Here is a 20839-nt window from a genome sequence, read left to right on the forward strand (position 1 = left end):
CTTTTGGGTGCCTCCACTGACATCTGGCTTCACAAACGGGTTTTGGGGTTCAAGTAAGCATGGCCTGTGCTCGGGGCCTTTAAAACATCCATTAAAACATCCATTAAAACATCCATTAAAACATCCATTAAAACATCCATTAAAACATCCATTAAAACATCCATTAAAACATCCTTTAAAACATCCATTAAAACATCCATTAAAACATCCTTTAAAACATCCATTAAAACATCCATTAAAACATCCTTTAAAACATCCATTAAAACATCCATTAAAACATCCTTTAAAACATCCATTAAAACATCCATTAAAACATCCTTTAAAACATCCATTTGTATTCATGTGATCATCTGAACAGTTGATCAAAACCGTTGACACTGAACAACAAAACTCTGGTAAATGATGCACATGGTATCAACAACAAATTCACAAATCATTTGATGTTAGTATATCAGGCCCATACTGCCTCCATACTGCCTCCATACTGCCTCCATACTGCCTCCATACTGCCTCCATACTGCCTCCATACTGCCTCCATACTGCCTCATGTCACAGCCCTCATGAGGACGGTGGATGATCCGACACTTTGGATTTTTCGGTCACGGACGTCATTAAGAGCAACAGCGTTAAAGCTGACGTTAATTAGCACCGAATAACTGAAAATAACTCATGCTTTATTTCTTACCTGTTACTCACTCTCTCTGCGTCTGTGGGCAGGAACAACGTCTGGAGAAGTCATCTTCGTCCACCACCCACCTCTTCAGCATCTGTGAATGTGTAAACTGAGAGACTTCAGTTTGCTTTTTATGAAACAAACAGGACTGCAGGTTTACCAGGAGAAGTTGGTTCTTAGTCAGCTGATGTCAGAGAAATCAACCAAAAACACGACTGGTACTGAGACTATGATGTCACAAATACACCTGTATGTTACAGCTTTTTCGATGGTATTGGAAAAACGTTTGGTTTTCTGTTAATTGCATGAAGTGCAATCGATTTGAATTCTTCATGTTTTCCTCTAATTCCAGTTTTTGTAATCAGACATTATTTTCTGTTGTTCACTTTCACCCCCAGCCTCCCCCCCAAGCCTTCCCCCGAGCCTCCACACCTCATCCAGCTGCTCCAAATCGGAGGTTTTGCCGAGTCAGCAGTCGTGTGCCCTACCGGAGGCTCTGTCAGAGGTAACTAGACACCTCACCCTGGGTGTTGTAATTATAGTATGATGTGTGGCCTCTCTCCTCCCTCCCTCCCTTCTTCTCTCTCTTCTCTCCCTCTTGTCGCTCTCTCTCTTCTCTCCCTCTTGTCTCTCCTCTCTCTCCCTCTCTGCCTTGTGATTAGACTGTGCTTCTGCCCCCCTCCCTCACTGCCCCCCTGCCCCCCCTCTGGTTCTGTCTCAGCACATTCATGCACAGTAACATCTTTAAATTAGAAGCTATATTGAAATTTGGACAGAGTTATCGAGGAGAAAGAAAAGTCCAGTAGATCTGTATTCTGATGTCAGACACAACAAAAATCGGGAAAACGTAAACGTTTTTTCAGAGAATCTCCTAAAATGATATGGTTGAGGACTATGGCTGTGTGAAGGTGAGAGTACCCGGTGTAGACCCTCTCTCACCTCCCTTCCTCATTCCTCTCTGTAAACCAGCGTTGGATTTCCTGCCCAGCGTAGCCCCTGTGGCTACACAGGGTCCTGGGTGTAACAGAATATCTGCTCCCACAGCCCTCTCCATCACCCTGCTTCAGTCCCTTAATCTGCATCACCTCAGTGCTGCTGATGTAGTGGCCATGTTAATGGCTGCTGCGCGGTCTGTTCTCCACAAACACCAGCCGTCTCATTCAGCGCCATCGTGGAGGCCGTCGGCTTCTGCACCATCTTCAATATATACCATAAACAGATATATATATACAGTAAATATTGTATAAATATACTATTCTTCTGAGATTTTAGGAGGTCAAAGAGGTATAAAATGCATGTGTGCAAGTGTGGGTATGTTCATGTACACAAAATTACTCTATGCGTATCGACCGGTACTAAATGGATTCCTTGAGTTTCCCATTCGCCCTCCCACCAGGGAGGAAATCCCACATGTAGTTAGCATGTGTTCTGTATTCTGTAATCAATAAACTGTAGGCATCACCTTAATTGGATCATCCCACCTCTTTCCTCAACCCAAGCTGCCTTATTCATCACTGTCGCTGAACTTCATATCCAGGAGATTTAGATTTAAACCCACAAGAATACAATCAACTGAATTACTATTATTTAGTTTGGGAGATGTAACGGTTGAAGAATTGGGTGTTAAATAAATTCATGTCTTAGACTACATGGTTGGTGACCATGTGGTTTCTAGACAGGAATTAGGAGTAGCACTTCACCTTACTTGCAATCACGAGTAGAGGTAAGTATGAAGTAAGTATGAAGATATTTCATCATCGACACCATGAAGTTCAGTGTCTTTGTCAACATTGGAGCTTCTGCACCAGTAACTTTCAACACAAACCTATTATGTTTCTTAATGAAGGATGATAAGTCTTCCTCCAGCATGCCTACTCAGGTGATCATGTTTTATGGTCATGCTTCAGCTTAATTGCTACAATGGCGGAACTGGGAGAGGAGCACTCATTCCTGATAGGGAGTCAGATGGCTGAGCGGTGAGGGAGTCGGGCTAGTAATCAGAAGGTTGCTGGATCGATTCCCCGCTGTGCCACATTATGTTGTGTCCTTGGGCAAGGCACTTCACCCTACTTGCCTCAGGGGGAATGTCCCTGTACTTACTGTAAGTCGCTCTGGATAAGAGCGTCTGCTAAATGCAAATGCATGATAGTCTCACCCCCCTCCCAGTCCCGTCCCCTCGGTCCCCTCCCAGTCCCGTCCCCTCGGTCCCCTCCCTCCCCACCACCACCCTCCCTCCCACCTCCCCCCTCCCCTCCCCTCCCCCCCTCCCTCCCTCCCTCCCCACCACCTCCCTCCCTCTCTCCCACCCCCCTCCCTCCCTCCCCACCACCACCCTCCCTCCCTCCCTCCCACCCTCCCACCCTCCCCCTCCCTCCTCTCTCTCTCTCTCCCTCCCTCCTCCCTCCTCCCTCCCTCCCTCCTCCCTCCCACTCTCCCACCTCTCTCCCTCCCACCTCTCTCCCACCACACCAGCAGCTGTGAGATGGAACAGGAGGGATGTGGTGACACATCAGTTAAGTCATCTGATGTCAGAGACATTAACTGTAACGTGACCAGGAATGAGACTGTGCGACCATGTTAGATTATATTAGCAATACATATTTTCACAGGAGGCATGCTATGATCAGATATGTTCATGCATCGCAGGCATTGGGATGTGTTGGAAAACTAATCTGAGGTCTCATGTTTATTTGATTTCTTTAAAATAAAAACATCTCAAGACGTTATAATAATGTATTCATTTAACAGACACTTTTATCCAAAGCAATATGGGGATTTGAACCTGTGATCTCTCAGTCTGCAGTCAAAGTTCTGGGCCAAACCTATGCACCTATACCTAATTATCCATCATTTTATCAATCTTGAGTGAACTCTGTGATACGGATTTCCATTCAGGCCTATTAGTTTAAGTCTCACAAAACATGAACGTTCATGATCATCCTGCTTCACAGACTACAGTTTAAAACAGCACTGAGAATCAGCTTCATAGGAATTCAGACTTGAATGATGTTGTGTTATCTGTCTGTAATCCACACCGTTCACAATGAAGGCACACATAATCCACTTCCAGACATCAGACAAACCAAACACAGAACAGATCTTTATAAACACACAGGGATGAAAAAGGCAGCTAATTCAGTCCAGATGGACAATGGATGAAATTGGGGGCACATTATGGTTTTAATGAGAGAGTGATGTGTTTTCAAACGACTGTATGACTATGAGAGCCCCTTTAAACTAGCACAGTGGACAGCCAGCCTATCTGTGATGTTAGCTGTGCTCAATTATGCAGACAACAAACAAGTGCTTAAAGGATTATCCCCAGACACAACCGGCTAGCATTAGCGGGCCAGCATTGGCGGGCTAGCATTGGCGGGCTAGCATTGGCGGGCTAGCATTAGCGGGCTAGCATTAGCACAGCAGCCTTCAAACCCTTGGGCCTGAGTAGTTCCTATGCAACAACAGGTGTGGATAATGCCTTATTAATTGGTAGGTGGTTATTGTGTGATTGCTAAGAATAGGTTGGAACCAGGCATGTTCAAGAAATGACACCTTCACAACTGTATTTCATGACAAAACGTGTTGTGCTACACCTGCTACCCATGTTCTCTGTGAATATCTTCCATCATGCTTCCACACAGATCAGAGAGGGCAGGAGAAGTGATTGAGAGTGGCTCGCAGTGACAGCTGCTACCATGAGGCGATGCTGAGTCACACAGATTGAAGGGCTGCTGAATTTTATGACCCTTAACTTTCCAGAGAGAAGTGATTCTGTCGTTGGCCCAAATTCAAGGAGCTGTTTCTGACAGTCTGGTGTTTGAAACAGAATGAAGGGAATGATGACCGAGTCCACAGCTTACATCCCTCTCTGTGTCTGACTGGGTGTCACATTTAGGACATCACAGATCACAGGACAGATCACAGGACAGATCACAGGACAGATCACAGGACAGATCACAGGACAGATCACAGGACAGATCACTGGCCTGCTCTAGGCCTCCTCTGTCTCTGACATGGTTATTCTGTGACTGACAATGAATCACAATGTGACTGCGATATAGGATACAATATCCTGTGCAACAAGAAATGTGAATGGCCAATTATCTGTTTACAGTGCACCCATTACCATTCTGAAGTCACAACCATAACCAGTACCTTGCTGAAGTCGCATCAAATGAAGGATCAAAAATGCAGTTATCGTATCAATGACTTTAAGACAAAGCCCTGAGACTGCCGAAGCAGGAATCTCTTTACCTCTTCCCCCCTCTTCCCTCTCCTCCCCTCTTACCTCCACTTCTACTGATGCTTTATTCAAATATTACCCTTCTGCAAGCCTTCACATAATGTCTACTACGAATTAATTCACCCTAACCCAGAAAATTCAGGACAGTACAAAGATCGACCAGGTCCAGTAAATGGGAAGAAGGCCAATGTTCAGGATAATGATGGAGGAGAAAGTGATTTTACTCAATTTGGTCTATTTCTAGGTCTGATTGCACAAGCTTCTTAATTACAAAAAAACATTCCAAAACTCTCCATAATGTAAGAGGAGGAAGGCTGCGTGAATGATCCTGCTGGGAGATCTACAGTGTGAGCAAGAAGAAGGGGTTGCTCTGCTTCAGAGGAGATTAAGCCTGTGATGAAAGTCCAATATTCTGCTATACTGGAAGCACACGCATGTCTTTACCACCACATTGCTCTACAGTAGCTCTGCTTTATGAACAATCTGGTGTAAGAAAGGGTTTAATCTTTGATGACTATTGAGGAAACTATAAATACATTTTTGGAAGTTGGAAATGTCTGGGGAAAAAGCACCTATTCCAGGAATTTGTTGGGTCAAATGCTTTTTATTTATTATTCTCTGCAATAGTGCTCGTTTGAAAGTGATTATGCCACGCTTTTTTACATGACTGTAGCAAACCTGCTGTTTCCTGGCCTGGGGGGATCCTGCCAGCGGTCTGGATGAAGGCTGAATAAATGGTATTGCTACTGTGGAATAACCCTAACCCTAACGTCATGTTTGAATGGCTTGTTGAGCAAAAACAACTTGCAATAATTCATGGTACATTCAGTTCTGTTACTGATACTTCAGTTTAGCGGACGTTAAAGAGGATTCATGTTCTGAACAGCAGACTGATCCTACTTTGCGGAACGATTAAAACATTAAACATATGTGGACCTGCAATAATGGACCTGGGTTTGGTGGCCCAACAGCTGTGGATAACAGCTCTCTCAAGTAGAGCTGCACAACTGTGGGACAGACTTCAGAGGCAGCCATGGACAGAGGCAGCTCATGGACAGAGGCAGCTCATGGACAGAGGCAGCTCATGGACAGAGGCAGCCATGGACAGAGGCAGCTCATGGACAGAGGCAGCTCATGGTTTGTATTGCACCTATTTGATTTTCTGTTTATTTGGGGGGGTTTGTTTCTGCATATATTTGGCCATTCTTCTCCAAGTGTTTGGAAGAACAAGCCTTTAGTACATGAAGCTGAGAGCAGAACCCGCCCCACGTCGACCCTGTTTCTGCAGAACATGACTCAGCACTGCAGTGTGGGGCTTCGACCGGGAGCTGTTGTGACTCATGACCTTTCAATCAAAACCCCAAGCAGGCCATCATCATCATCATCACCACCATCATCACCTCCATTCTCCTGATAGTCCTTGACTGCTCTTCCTGACTGACCACGTCCAGACCTCCCACAGCCCCTTTCCACCAGCCCCTGAACATCAGCCTCCCATCAGCCCCTGACCACCAGCCTCCTACCAGCCTCCCATCAGCCCCTGTCCACCAGCCTCCAACCAGCCTCCCATCAGCCCCTGACCACCAGCCTCCAACCAGCCTCCCACCAGCCCCTGAACATCAGCCTCCCATCAGCCCCTGTCCACCAGCCTCCTACCAGCCTCCCACCAGCCCCTGACCACCAGCCTCCTACCAGCCTCCCATCAGCCCCTGACCACCAGCCTCCAACCAGCCTCCCATCAGCCCCTGTCCACCAGCCTCCAACCAGCCTCCCATCAGCCCCTGACCACCAGCCCCTGGCCACTAGCCTCCCATCAGCCTCCCATCAGCCTCAAACCAGCTGCTGATGCAGCAGAGGAGGCTGAGGGGCTGTGATGCAGCAGAGGAGGCTGAGGGGCTGTGATGCAGCAGAGGAGGCTGAGGGGCTGTGATGCAGCAGAGGAGGCTGAGGGGCTGTGATGCAGCAGAGGAGGCTGAGGGGCTGTGATGCAGCAGAGGAGGCTGAGGGGCTGTGATGCAGCAGAGGAGGCTGAGGGGCTGTGATGCAGCAGAGGAGGCTGCATCAGAGTGGGCTCTGACAGGACTCTCCGCCTGCACTGTCTCCTTATGACTGTCCTCCACCTTGAAGAGGCTTTGTCTACCAGTGACTCATCCACATCTACTGTGCGTCACTTGTCTGTTAGCACACGGATAAGACACGTCAGAATAGAACCAGGTATTTGTACGGCCCTGGCTGTACAGTGCTGAGTCACTAAGTGCTCCCCCACAACCTTCATGTTGCTCAGCACGAGACCCTCGTCATGTCCAGTGGAGGACGGCCTCCAAACCATGAATCAGCCAGCCTGCCTACCTTCTGCATCTGAGGGGGCTGGATGGGGATTGGCTAGCCTGCATTTGAGGGCGCTGGATGGCGATTGGCTAACCTATGTTTGAGGGTGCTGGATGGTGATTGGCTGGCCGTCAGCACAAGTGTGCACTCACGGGGACAGCACGACGGTTGCCATGGTTGCCAGCGTGCTCGTCACTGAGCAGTGAGGAAGGCTCCCTAGCTCTGCTCTCTCTCTCTCTCTCTCTTTCTGTTTCTCTGTCTGTTTCCCTCTCTCTCTCCTTCTCTCTCTCCCTCCTTCTCTGCTTCTCTCTCTCCTCACACTGCTTAATCTGTAACACAACAGTTTAGTCTCCAAATGGAGATCTCCACGTAGCGTGTCCGACATTTACAAGCCTACTGTTGTGTTGTGTAGTGTAGAGTCTGTGGGATTCCCTCCTGGTTAACTTGAGCAGCTTCCATCTCTGCCCCCCCCCCCCCCCCACACACACACACACCATCACAAAGTGGTTAGATAGTAACATATGTAGGTCTCTCTCTCTGCCCCCCCCCACACAAACACCATCACACAGTGGTTAGGGTGAGCATCTCTCTCTCTCTGCCCCCCCTACACACACACCATCACACAGTAGTTAGATAATAACGTATGTAGCTCTCGCTCTCTCTCTCTCTCTCTCACACACACACACACAGTTTCTTTCTAATCAAAAATACAGGACATCTCTTCCCCCGGCGCCGAGCCAGTTTATGATCAGGAGAACCTTTTAGAGCTAATCCACGTTCCTAATAACTGAACTCAGAAAGCCTTGAGTGCAGTGTAAAACACAGCGCTCAAAGAAGTTTCAAAGAAAAGTGCACAATTCCACAGCCAAAAGAGTTCCGTGAGAAAGAAAGTTCACTTGTGTTTGCAGCAGGTGGCCATATCCAGACACTCTGTTCTTGGAGGTTAAAGGTCACAGGCGTGTCACACCAGCGATGAGTCCACACGGGGTCTCACACTGAGGTAAGGACCTCATGCTGACAACACGATGACGCATCACTCACTCACTCTCTCACTCTCACACTGTTCCCTTTAACGGCAATGACTCTCATGGCATCTCTTCATTCTATACGGCAACGTGACGCATGAGTGTTTCATTCAGTGTGAGTCGAATTCTGTTCAATTCTAAGCATGTATTCTGAGATCTGACAAAAACATGACATAGTTTCATCGTCAACATGCGCCTGGTTCTGTGTTAAAGGAGCTCTTAACCTTGCTAGGGTTATGAGTTTCATGGGGAAAAAGCAAAAACATGAACAAAACACTGAACGCAAATGTCCCCAACAGGCAGGAGCAGCAGGGTCTGAGGTCAACAGACTGTTCTCGATCACTTCCAGGTTTGATCTGTAAGCGGCAGTTGACAAGGCAGGGAGGCTGGATGGTTCTCTCTGGAGGGCTGTGGCAGCCAATGAAAAAAAACAGGAGCATGAGGGGGCTGGTTCCAAACCACTTAAGAGCAACCTTATACACACAACAAGTGTGTAGAGCAGGGTGACCCAGGGGAGATCGGTTGTAGGGTTCTAATTCATAACATTGGCTCCCACAGGAGAAAGTTGCCTGGCGATCTATGTTGTCAACGGCGACAAGAAGGACGGGACAACAAGATTGGAACAACAGCTTGAGATTTACACAAAAGTGTTTTGGGTTCTTGGGAAGTCAGTTTGTGTGAGTATGTTTGTGGTGTGCAGGAAAACTGTCTGTTTCTGGATGTATGACTGTATAACCGCTAAGCTATTGAACTTTTTAAACTTCCAAAATATCACTACAAATAACCCTACATATCAACAAAATACAGAATTCATTTTTACAATTTTCAAAAGTGTGACATCAGTCTGTTATCTATTGTTTATAATGAAGTCCACCTTCCACCCAGTTGTCTCTGTTCCTTGCAGCGTTTTCACACCTTGTAACCAAGTCTGACGTGATTTCTTAAGTTCTCAAAATGCTGTACCCTGTTTCACACATCTAAAGTGTTTTGTTAAACTTCACTGTGATCTTTACACCTCATCCTATTATCACCCATTATTTATACCTTCTGATAGAGATGCAGCTTAGTGGCATGACATCATAGTCCTGCTCAGCTGCCTCCCCTGAGCTCTCATCCACCAGGCAGCCTGATGATGTCATGAGTCTATAACACAAGACCTGGTGGATAACCTGATGATGTCATATGTCTATAACACAAGACCTGGTGGATAGCCTGATGATGTCATTTGTCTATAACACAAGACCTGGCGGATAGCCTGATGATGTCATATGTCTATAACACAAGACCTGGCGGATAGCCTGATGATGTCATATGTCTATAACACAAGACCTGGCGGATAACCTGATGATGTCATATGTCTATAACACAAGACCTGGTGGGTAGCCTGATGATGTCATATGTCTATAACACAAGACCTGGTGGATAACCTGATGATGTCATATGTCTATAACACAAGACCTGGTGGGTAGCCTGATGATGTCATATGTCTATAACACAAGACCTAGTGGATAGCCTGATCATCTGAAGAGATGTCAGGTATGGGTCAAATCCTGCAGCTTTCTTGGCTGATAAAACCCACCGGTCTGACTGGGACGTTTTAACAACAGGCTGAAATTCTTACATCATAAGTTCTGCTTCTGTGCAGCACTAGCATGCAGTCTGTTGAGCTCAGTCAGGTGTTTGGTTATCTTCTGGTCAAACATAACCCTCATGAAGCGCCAAGAGGCCTGTTGGAGATCCCTCTGACAAGCGTTTGGAAACCAAAGGGCCAATCACTTGGTCTGCAAACAGATACATTCAGTATGGATATTCAGACGGATCCACTGATAAAGGCTGCCCTCTTGTGTATACAAGTGGCAAGGTGGTCCACTGGTGTGAAGTTTCAAGCTAACTCTGTAGAGCTGCAGTTCCAGCAGTCTGGTTTCCACTCTGGATTTCACTTTAAATCTAGACACATTCGCCAGTGGCTTCACATCCAAAAGCTGTTACTCAGTTTGCTATTGCCATTACTTGCTGCTAGCAAACTGTTATTTGCTCAAACCCGGCATTCCATTTAGTTGCACATTGACTTTAAGCAACTTTGCTGTGGGCAGACGGATCGCAGCAACAGGTACGCAATGAGTTTGCATGACCTGACGGCAATTAAACCACTTTTTTCGTGTGCCACGGGCCAGTTTGTCCATATAACACTTAAAGGAACGGTTGGTTATCCTAGGCAGGGAGCATCACGGCTTCAGAAATGTTACAGTTGTAAAACCGGTTACAGAAATGAACAGAGTTTAGAGTTACAATATATTTTGTACAATTACAATAATCAAGTCCTATATCTCAATCCATTTTGATGCAGTCTCTAGTCTTGCCCACAAGAGGGCGCAACTATAATGTAGTAAAACGCTCCATGTAATGTAATGCCATGCCATGGAATTATGTCAAAAATATTTAACTTTGCTTCAACGACACTACAGCTGCACAGTCTTGTGTGCAGAGCCAGCCACGGTAGCAAGATTGAAGAAACAAGAGCAAAAATCTTCCCTTCAAAGCCTTCCCCCCCTGATACATACAACAAGTATCTGTCCGTGCTGCTGGCTTTAAATGATACAAAAATACATTAAGTTTAAAAGGAAAAGGAGTCCTAGTGTTCAGCTTCATCTTGTAAAGCCTGTCATTCTTCTTCTAAGGTTTCTCACAGTGTAACACACCAGTGGCTGGTGCACTGTGACGCCTCACAAACAGGAAGTAGCATGGTTAATGGCCCCTGCCCTCTAAGACCAAACCGAAGCATTATTTGCAAGGTGCAGTTTGACTTAGGAAACAGGGGGCATGGATTCACAGCAGTTGTACTATTTCTCTTTCAACAACACTGCAGTGGCCAAAACATGGCACCACCTCTCTGCTTCTCTCTCTCTCTGTTTCTCTCTCTCTCTGATTCTTTCTCTGTCTGTATCTCTGTTTCTCTATCTCTTTCACTCACGTCGTTCTCTCTCCTGAACCTCTCTGTCACATCAGGATTTACATTTACATTTACATTTATGCATTTAGCAGATGCTTTTATCCAAAGTGAATTCCAAGAGAGAGCTCGAGAGGATTTGAAGCACATCCTTATTGCTTTTGTGTGTTACTGTAAGCCAGCATATAAGGCTTAGCAATTAGAACTATGCTTAACAATGCAGATACACAGCTTGATCCAGAGAAACAGCAACACTGAAACATACATGTTGTTCTGTGTGTACCTCTCAATCCAAACAGCTGAACACCAGTTCATATCCCATCTTGTGATATATATCAGATAACAGCTGAACACCAGTTCATATCCCATCTTGTGATATATATCAGATTTTATGTGACGTACACATTTTTGAATGATCTAAGATTCATCTTCTGACCTTGAATGGAAATTGTCGTTGTGATATATGCACTGTTACGCTCATGTCATGTTGCCTACTTTCATGCCAGCAGAACGACCATGAGACTACAGAGTTAAACCTGGATGCGATCAAACTGCTCAATCCTCTAATACACTATACACACACTGTATGAACGGCACTAATCTCCACCTTCAAATTTCAAAGAGAAGAATTGTGAATTAAAGTCAATAATACATGATTAGAGCATTTTGATGAAATGATACCTTCCCGTCCATGGCTGAAGGTAGTGAACTGGAAGAATGTAAGCCGACTGACACTGTTCAGAGATGCACATTTAGAATCTTACATCAACACCACAGACCACAGCCCCCAGACTGTGCATTGATTTACTGAATACATTGATTTCCTATGCAAGTGCATCGGAAACTGCTTAGAGAATTGTGAAGTGCTCTTAGCCTTTCTGAAGCGCTTTGCTCCTCGTTACCGAAGTGGATCCGCTTCCTGCTGAAGGCTGTGCATACATTTATAACCTACGTGCTGATTCGTTTATAGACCTGCACGCTGATTGCACAATCTGCAACAGACTTTGGAAGAAGCACAGACACACAGGTAGTTCTGCAGTTTGATGTGTTCTGTGTTGAAAGAGTGAATTTGTTTTAAAGTAGACAGGTGAAGGATGTTTAGTGATAAATGTAGAATGTTCTAGTGCCAGATGTAGGATGTGGATACGAGGCCCAGATGGGTGTGATGGAAAGGCGTCTATGTGGGTCACCGTGGTTACATTGGAGTTTATTTCAAATCCTAATCCATTTGGCACAAGCTCATAGAATGTTGCCGTCAAAATGAAGAATGATGAGACTGAGGTTTAGAAACGGTTGTTTGGTCGCTCAGACAGCAGCAGTCTTGTGGAGACTGAAAGTGTTTAGTGAGAGTTGGGGGAAGCTGTGCTAGAGGGTTAGGATCTGGAAGCCAGGTTTGAGACTCATTTCTTTAGATCTAGTCCTGTAGTAAAGTACATGATGTGGACTGGCATGCCTGGAGATCAGTCTGGGACAGACGCGTCTGATGAGTAGAAGGAAAGGAAATGCTTCATCAGGGTCGTAATCTTGAGGCAGATTGTTTGTTGTTGTTCTATCTGAAACTGGTTGTATTGTAAAGTTTACGAAAGTCAATTTACAATCTTTGAAAGCTTCATATTACAATCTGACAAAACACACATTTGCCTTTGAAATCAAAATATTAAATTACGATCTATATATCTTTTTTTCTTTTCATATTTTCATAAATAATGTCCCTGAAATGAAAGCCAAGCATCATTCAGTGTGCTCCATATGACCTCAGTGGATCCAGAATGATTCTCCCCCACATCAGCTGAATGTGGCCTAACCAGACTCCATGCTAATTAGCATGAGCTCAGTGAATTGTGCGTGTCCTGATGGGGCAGGGGGAAGGTGGGGGTGCTACACTGAACAGACCCAGGTGGCACTAACAGCACAACAGACGTTACAGGAGCATCTGCACGTGTGGCAGGCAGCCAGACCCTGCTCTCTGCTCCTGTCCTCTCCTTCCCCCTCTCCTCTCTCCCTCCCCTATTTCCCTTCCCCTCTTGTCTCCCTCCCCCTCTCCTCTCTCCTTCCCCTCTCTCCTCTCTCCCTCCCTCCCCTCTCCTCTCCATCCCCCTCTCCTCTCCTCTCCTCCTCTCCTCCTCTCCTCCCTTCTCCTCTCCTCCCCCTCTCCTCCAGGCCGGTCTGTCTGTGCAGATGTTGTTTTCACAGACGTCCCCAACGCTGGTGAGAAGGTGGGAGGAAGCCAGCCATCCTGGAGGAGGGACAGGAGGGAGCCAGCTCCCAGTGCCAGCCATCCTGGAGGAGGGACAGGGGGGGAGCCAGCTCCCAGTGTCAGGCATCCTGGAGGAGGGACAGGGGGGAGCCAGCTCCCAGTGTCAGGCATCCTGGAGGAGGGACAGGGGGGAGCCAGCTCCCAGTGTCAGGCATCCTGGAGGAGGGACAGGGGGGAGCCAGCTCCCAGTGTCAGGCATCCTGGAGGAGGGACAGGGGGGAGCCAGCTCCCAGTGTCAGGCATCCTGGAGGAGGGACAGGGGGGAGCAAGCTCCCAGTGTCAGGCATCCTGGAGGAGGGACAGGGGGGAGCCAGCTCCCAGTGTCAGGCATCCTGGAGGAGGGACAGGGGGGAGCCAGCTCCCAGTGTCAGGCATCCTGGCCGGGTGACAGCTGAGGGAGGGTGGAGACCCAGGCGGTCAGTGTTGGCAGTGGAGGAGGGACAGGTGTGAGCAGTCTGAGCCAGGCGAGGGAGATGGGCAGAGCGCCCATGGGAGGGTGGATCACGTGACACACGTACCAGGGATGGGGACATGGTTTAGAGCTCATAATTATAGTACAGGACATCCATAATTGTTGATTTTTCACTCAACATTTTCACCATGAATGCGACTATGAGGACATCTTCATTGAATGTTTGTTTTCTTTGTGTCATGATGGGAATGTGAGAGAAAGTTGGGATTCCAAATTAATTTAAAGAAAATAAAAAGTATTCTGAATGTTGGTCCAACTCTTAAATGACACAAACCTTTAAACCTACAGATCTGTCTATCTCCTTCCTTCAAACCTACAGATCTCTCCATCTCCTTCCTTCAAACCTATCGAATGTATCCCCTTCCTTCAAGGAGAACAGATGAGGAGAGACAACAGAGAGATTACTCCTTCTTTCATGTATTTGTATGTGAAGAACACAAAGATCCACCAGCAATCCCCACATCACATTAAGAGCTTTAACAGAAAGGTGTAAGAGGTTTACAGGCCGTAATTCCTTTAGAAAGCTCTTCTTATGTCCTTGTCTCTTAGTACCTAAGAGCCGTGGTGGCTTGGTCAGACACAAAGCAGGGAGCTTCCGATTGAATCAGCTGGCTTCTAATCCTTCTTAATTTAGGTACGTAAACCTCAAGGGCTTAACGTTCTTCGACCCTTTCCAACCTAGAGAATAAAGCAACTGATTGTCTCCTGGTTTGGCCTCCAACTGGATTTCACTACAACGTCGGGACGCATCATTCTCTTCGCTGGGGCGGGAAAACATCTTCAGACACTGATTTATCCTTCACGGTCTTTTACGGTTTATCAGTTTTTCTTTCTTTCCTACCGTCTCTTCACTCCATAGTGTTGCAACGCTTCTCTTCTCAGCAGCCCAACACCACTCTCTCACCTCCTACCTCAGGGTCCCAGCAGCCCAACACCACTCCCTCACCTCCTACCTCAGGGTCCCAGAAGCCCAACACCACTCCCTCACCTCCTACCTCAGGGTCCTCAGGACCTCCTGCATTTCCTCTTCGTTCACCCCCCTCCCTGCATCTTTTATACTTCAGAGATTCTGCTTGTTCTTTTGTTTCGCTCCTCAGTTGAGCCCAGAGGGGCTGTGAGGTGGGGAGTCAGAAGTCTCTCTTCTATCTCCTGTTTCTCTCTGGCTGGTCTCTCTCTCCGGCTGGTCTCTCTCTCTCTGGCTGGTCTCTTTCTCTGGCTGGTCTCTCTCTCTCTCTCTGGCTGGTCTCTCTCTCTCTGGCTGGTCTCTCTCTCTCTGGCTGGTCTCTCTCTCTGGCTGGTCTCTCTCTCTCTCTCTTTGGCTGGTTTCTCTCTCTCGCTGGTCTCTCTCTGGCTGGTCTCTCTCTGGCTGGTCTCTCTCTCTCTCTCTGGCTGGTCTCTCTCTCTCTCTGGCTGGTCTCTCTCTCTCTGGCTGGTCTCTCTCTCCCTGGCTGGTCTGGGTCTGGCTGGGTGTCGCCTGGCTGGTCTGTCAGATCTCATTACCTCATTGGGATTGAAAGGCAGCTGGGCTGTGATTCTGCCTGTGCTGCACTCCTGTGCAAGGTGTTCAGACCTCCCTCTGCCTCACACCCCTCTCTGCCTCACATCCCCCCTGCAGAGCCCCACTCTGCCTCACACCCCTCTCTGCCTCACATCCCCCTGCAGAGCCCCACTCTGCCTCACACCCCTCTCTGCCTCACATCCCCCCTGCAGAGCCCCACTCTGCCTCACACCCCTCTCTGCCTCACATCCCCCCTGCAGAGCCCCTCTCTGCCTCACACCCCTCTCTGCCTCACATCCCCCCTGCAGAGCCCCACTCTGCCTCACACCCCTCTCTGCCTCACATCCCCCCTGCAGAGCCCCACTCTGCCTCACACCCCTCTCTGCCTCACATCCCCCCTGCAGAGCCCCACTCTGCCTCACACCCCTCTCTGCCTCACATCCCCCCTGCAGAGCCCCACTCTGCCTCACACCCCTCTCTGCCTCACATCCCCCTGCAGAGCCCCACTCTGCCTCACACCCCTCTCTGCCTCACATCCCCCCTGCAGAGCCCCACTCTGCCTCACACCCCTCTCTGCCTCACATCCCCCTGCAGAGCCCCACTCTGCCTCACACCCCTCTCTGCCTCACATCCCCCCTGCAGAGCCCCACTCTGCCTCACACCCCTCTCTGCCTCACATCCCCCCTGCAGAGCCCCACTCTGCCTCACACCCCTCTCTGCCTCACATCCCCCCTGCAGAGCCCCACTCTGCCTCACACCCCTCTCTGCCTCACATCCCCCCTGCAGAGCCCCACTCTGCCTCACACCCCTCTCTGCCTCACATCCCCCCTGCAGAGCCCCACTCTGCCTCACACCCCTCTCTGCCTCACATCCCCCTGCAGAGCCCCACTCTGCCTCACACCCCTCTCTGCCTCACATCCCCCCTGCAGAGCCCCACTCTGCCTCACACCCCTCTCTGCCTCACATCCCCCTGCAGAGCCCCACTCTGCCTCACACCCCTCTCTGCCTCACATCCCCCTGCAGAGCCCCACTCTGCCTCACACCGCTCTCTGCCTCACATCCCCCTGCAGAGCCCCACTCTGCCTCACACCCCTCTCTGCCTCACATCCCCCTGCAGAGCCCCACTCTGCCTCACACCCCTCTCTGCCTCACATCCCCCTGCAGAGCCCCACTCTGCCTCACACCCCTCTCTGCCTCACACCCCTCTCTGCCTCACATCCCCCTGCAGAGCCCCACTCTGCCTCACACCCCTCTCTGCCTCACATCCCCCCTGCAGAGCCCCACTCTGCCTCACACCCCTCTCTGCCTCACATCCCCCTGCAGAGCCCCTCTCTGCCTCACACCCCTCTCTGCCTCACATCCCCCTGCAAAGGCAGGCTGTACGGTTTAAGAGTGACTGGTATTGCGCATATTTCATGGAAGAATTGGTTCCAAAGGATTGTCCTAATGTGAAAAACTGTACTCAAATTGCTCCTTATTTCAACAAATATATTGATTTGACTTAAATGTGTGCAACATGGCTTATATTTTTAGGAAGTAGTTTCAATAAATTAATTTACATTGTATTGACAGTCTTGTGATCAGCAATATAATACCCAAAAGTAATAAACTGGAAATCTAGCGAGAATAGTTTGAGTTTGTTTTGAATCTGCTGAACTAACCTAGATAAAAACAGAGGAGAATGTTTTTGAAATGAGGGAACGTTTTTCTGGCAGGACACTAGTCAAGTCTTTTTATAGGTGGGGTCTGCACATGAAATGGATCTGAAACAGCTCATTAATATCAATTAACTCTGACAGAAAATCTACTGCCAACATGACCCACATTTTAAAATGTTTGAAGACTGGCTTTGTAAGAAAACAATAGCTCTGACTTGAAAGAGAGCACGTTAATTGGAAGGATTATAATGATGTTTTTCACTCTGTGCTTCTCTTCTGTGTTTAACATCTTTAGGACGGGCATTATTATCCCTCACACATATCAAAGTGGGAAAGCCTGAGGTAATGAACACCGTAATAATATTAGCGAGGCCAAAACTTGCAAGGTTTCTCTAACACGAGACAGGTTGTTTAAATAAGTTACAGGAGTGAATACTTTTTATACTTGTCTGGAAACCCTATCATTGTAAATAAGAATATGTTCTGAGTGGTCTGGCCTGGTAAAGTCCCCTGTGAAGAACATGAAACTGTCCAGTCAGCTGAGAACAGGGGCATCTGGAGTTTTGACTCAGATGGAGACGTCTCTTAAAATGTGCCTTAACACTGTCGGACAGATGAAAGATATCTCATACTTACATTTTCAGATAGAACTAATGCAATGTGATCAAGATCTTGTCAATGACTTCCTGCCTTCATTAATTCCTCAAGTTCATCATGTCACAACCCAAAGACCTCATGCTGTAGAACACCAAACTCTCTCTAGAATCCTGGGACACAAGAAACAGAGAGAATTTGTTTTTTTCACAAAAAAAACTTTAGAGAACTATTCTGAAGTCCAGAGAACAGGTCGATGCGTTTGTTATCTTGTTGATGCAGAGGTGTTGGAGGGGTGGAGAGGGGTGGAGGGGTGGAGGGGTGGAGGGGTGGAGGGGTGGAGGGGTGGAGAGGGGTGGAGAGGGGTGGAGAGGGGTGGAGAGGTGTTGGAGGGGTGGAGGGGTGGAGAGGGGTGGAGGGGTGGAGAGGGGTGGAGAGGGGTGGAGAGGGGTGGAGAGGTGGAGGGGTGGAGGGGTGGAGAGGTGGAGAGGTGTTGGAGAGGTGGAGAGGACCTGCAGGATAGAGCCCCGCCCCCGGTGCAAACCAACCCTGGGGGGGGTTCCCTGGATGCAGTGTCACACACCCCTTAAGCGAGCCTGTGAATGAACACACCCAGATGGAGCCTCAAGTCTATTATGTGCCGAACAAAACGCTGGCCTCAGTAATAAGAGATGACTCACTTTTGTATGAATCAGACATCTGTTGTCATGAGGTCATGAACGTATTCAGCAGTTATACTGCAATGGCCCTCAGTAGCAGTAATAGCAGAATTATCTTTAAAAAGCCATTCAGCTAAAATTAGATTCATAACTAATGTATAAGCAGGCAGCGTGCCACAGTTCGAGTGGGTTTGTGCCTTACATTATTTAAAGGGTGAACCTTGATCTTTAGTCAGAGGGCACAATGATGCTTCAACTATTTGGAGACATCTGTAGATGTTACTGAAACGTACATTCATATACAGGTGTAGCGTATGAAAAGACCAGTTGACAGTCTTTAAGAAACGCTTTAAAAACATTCATGTACAGCTACTTCTGTCCTGTGTCTACAATGCAGACTTATTTGTCATCAAAAGTCCTCAGAGTAAGTGAGTCCCATGCCTCAGGTTTCTCACTAAGTGTGAGCAGTGAGGAGGTGCTTGTCCAGGTCACAACGAGGGGAGCTTCAGGTCGAGGTTGAGAGGTGCAGTTGAGGTGAAGGTCTGGACAACAAAATAACTCATTTGTGCCCAAATCATGGAACAAGATAACTGTCAATTCCAGATAAATAAGAAATAAAATGGAACTTTATAGTATGTTTCTTGCTGCCTAAGAATTAATACGTTATTTATACAATCATACGCTGCATAAAACCGCCCAGGCTTGGCTTGGTCTGTGTCATCATTATATTTTCATAGGTTCAAACACGCATCGTAAACACACTCCGTGAAACTGCGTCGTCTTTCCTGGAAAGGCAGCCTTGGTGTGACGTTTCACACTCAGGCCTGGCTGTCAAGTTCTCCTGTGAGTGTGTGTCAGGGTGTGTGTGTGAGAGTGTGTGTGTGTGTGAGAGTGTGTGTGTGAGAGTGTGTGGGTCAGGGTGTGTGTGTGTGAGTGTGGGTCAGGGTGTGTAGACTGCTGCATGGCTGACCCAACGCTAGGCCTGACAGGAGCTTCAGCCTTCAGACCCTCAGGCTCACCACTCACGACCTCTCCCTATCTGGCACCCAGCCAAACACTCTTTATGTTGCATCGTGTGTGAATCACCTCTGTGATTTGTCTGGGCTTGATTTACTTTATGCTCCATTTTCTGTTTTTCACGAGTTCAAAATGTTTCATTTGCTCTGTGTATACTGTACAGGCCCTTTCTGTTTCTGTGTGCTCTGGAACATGGAGGAACGTGTACATTCCCAAACCTCTCGCCGTTTTAGGATTCAGTTGGGCTTTGTGCATTCATTTCTTTGATTTCTATTGAAGATTTGTTACATTTATGTAAATCCAAATGAGTCCCAGCCTCAACAGGAAACTAAAAGTGTTTTAAATAAAGACACAGCTACTATAAACCTTAGTTAGAACATAAAAAGATGAGTACATAAAGGTTGTGAATTCATTTTCTTTCGTTCTTTTCACACATTTAGTTTGTCTAATTGTATTCCTGGTCAGGTCTGTGTTCTACTGAAGGATCATGTATTGTGTTTCGCTATAAAGGCGGTAACAGTCAATATATCTTCAGGAGAACCTGCCTGCTTCCAGTGAGAACCTGCCTGGTTCCAGGATCACTCAGAGTTAAACTGTAACGATAGCAGCAGGATAGACCCTCAAACACACTCTGACAGACTTGCAGAGCACGAGAAGTGATTACTTGAGACACATCGAGCGCTCTTGGGAAAAAATGCCCTATTTATTTGATCTAAATTCTGGTACAGTTCTCATTTCCCCCCCGATCCTTTTACTCGCTTAAGCCTGACAAGGTCCATGCGGGTTTGTAAATAAGCATGAAAGTTGAGGGAATACTACGGACTCATGTCTGCCAAAGTGTCCAGCTTCTCTAGACACAGGGTCCAGCTTCTCTGGACACAGGGTGCAGCTTCTCTGAACACAGGGTCCAGCTTCTTTAGACACAGGGTCCAGCTTCTCTAGACACAGGGTCCAGCTTCTCTAGACACAGGGTCCAGCTTCTCTGAACACAGGGTCCAGATTCTCTGAACACAGGGTCCAGCCTCTCTAGACACAGGGTCCAGCTTCTCTAGACACAGGGTCCAGCTTCTCTGAACACAGGGTCCAGCCTCTCTAGACACAGGGTCCAGCTTCTCTTGACACAGGGTGCAGCTTCTTTAGACACAGGGTCCAGCTTCTCTGAACACAGGGTCCAGCTTCTTTAGACACAGGGTCCAGCTTCTCTAGACACAGGGTCCAGCTTCTCTAGACACAGGGTCCAGCTTCTCTGAACACAGGGTCCAGCCTCTCTAGACACAGGGTCCAGCTTCTCTAGACACAGGGTCCAGCTTCTCTGAACACAGGGTCCAGCCTCTCTAGACACAGGGTCCAGCTTCTCTTGACACAGGGTGCAGCTTCTTTAGACACAGGGTGCAGCTTCTCTGAACACAGGGTACAGCTTCTCTGAACACAGGGTGCAGCTTCTCTGAACACAGGGTCCAGCTTCTCT

The 20839-nt window shown here is 47.8% G+C and overlaps 1 long non-coding RNA gene across 1 annotated transcript in view; it reads right to left on the reverse strand.

The window, feature by feature from the left end:
- Window positions 1–275: 275 nt before the first annotated feature.
- LOC124482772 overlaps window positions 276–20839 on the reverse strand; it is a 41435-nt gene continuing 20871 nt past the window's right edge. The window contains exon 3 of the long non-coding RNA XR_006957769.1: window positions 276–767. This is a non-coding gene — a long non-coding RNA (uncharacterized LOC124482772). The remainder of the gene's footprint in view (window positions 768–20839) is intronic.

The sequence above is a fragment of the Hypomesus transpacificus genome, chromosome 20 (assembly GCF_021917145.1).
Source record: "Hypomesus transpacificus isolate Combined female chromosome 20, fHypTra1, whole genome shotgun sequence".
Classification (NCBI taxonomy): domain Eukaryota; kingdom Metazoa; phylum Chordata; class Actinopteri; order Osmeriformes; family Osmeridae; genus Hypomesus; species Hypomesus transpacificus.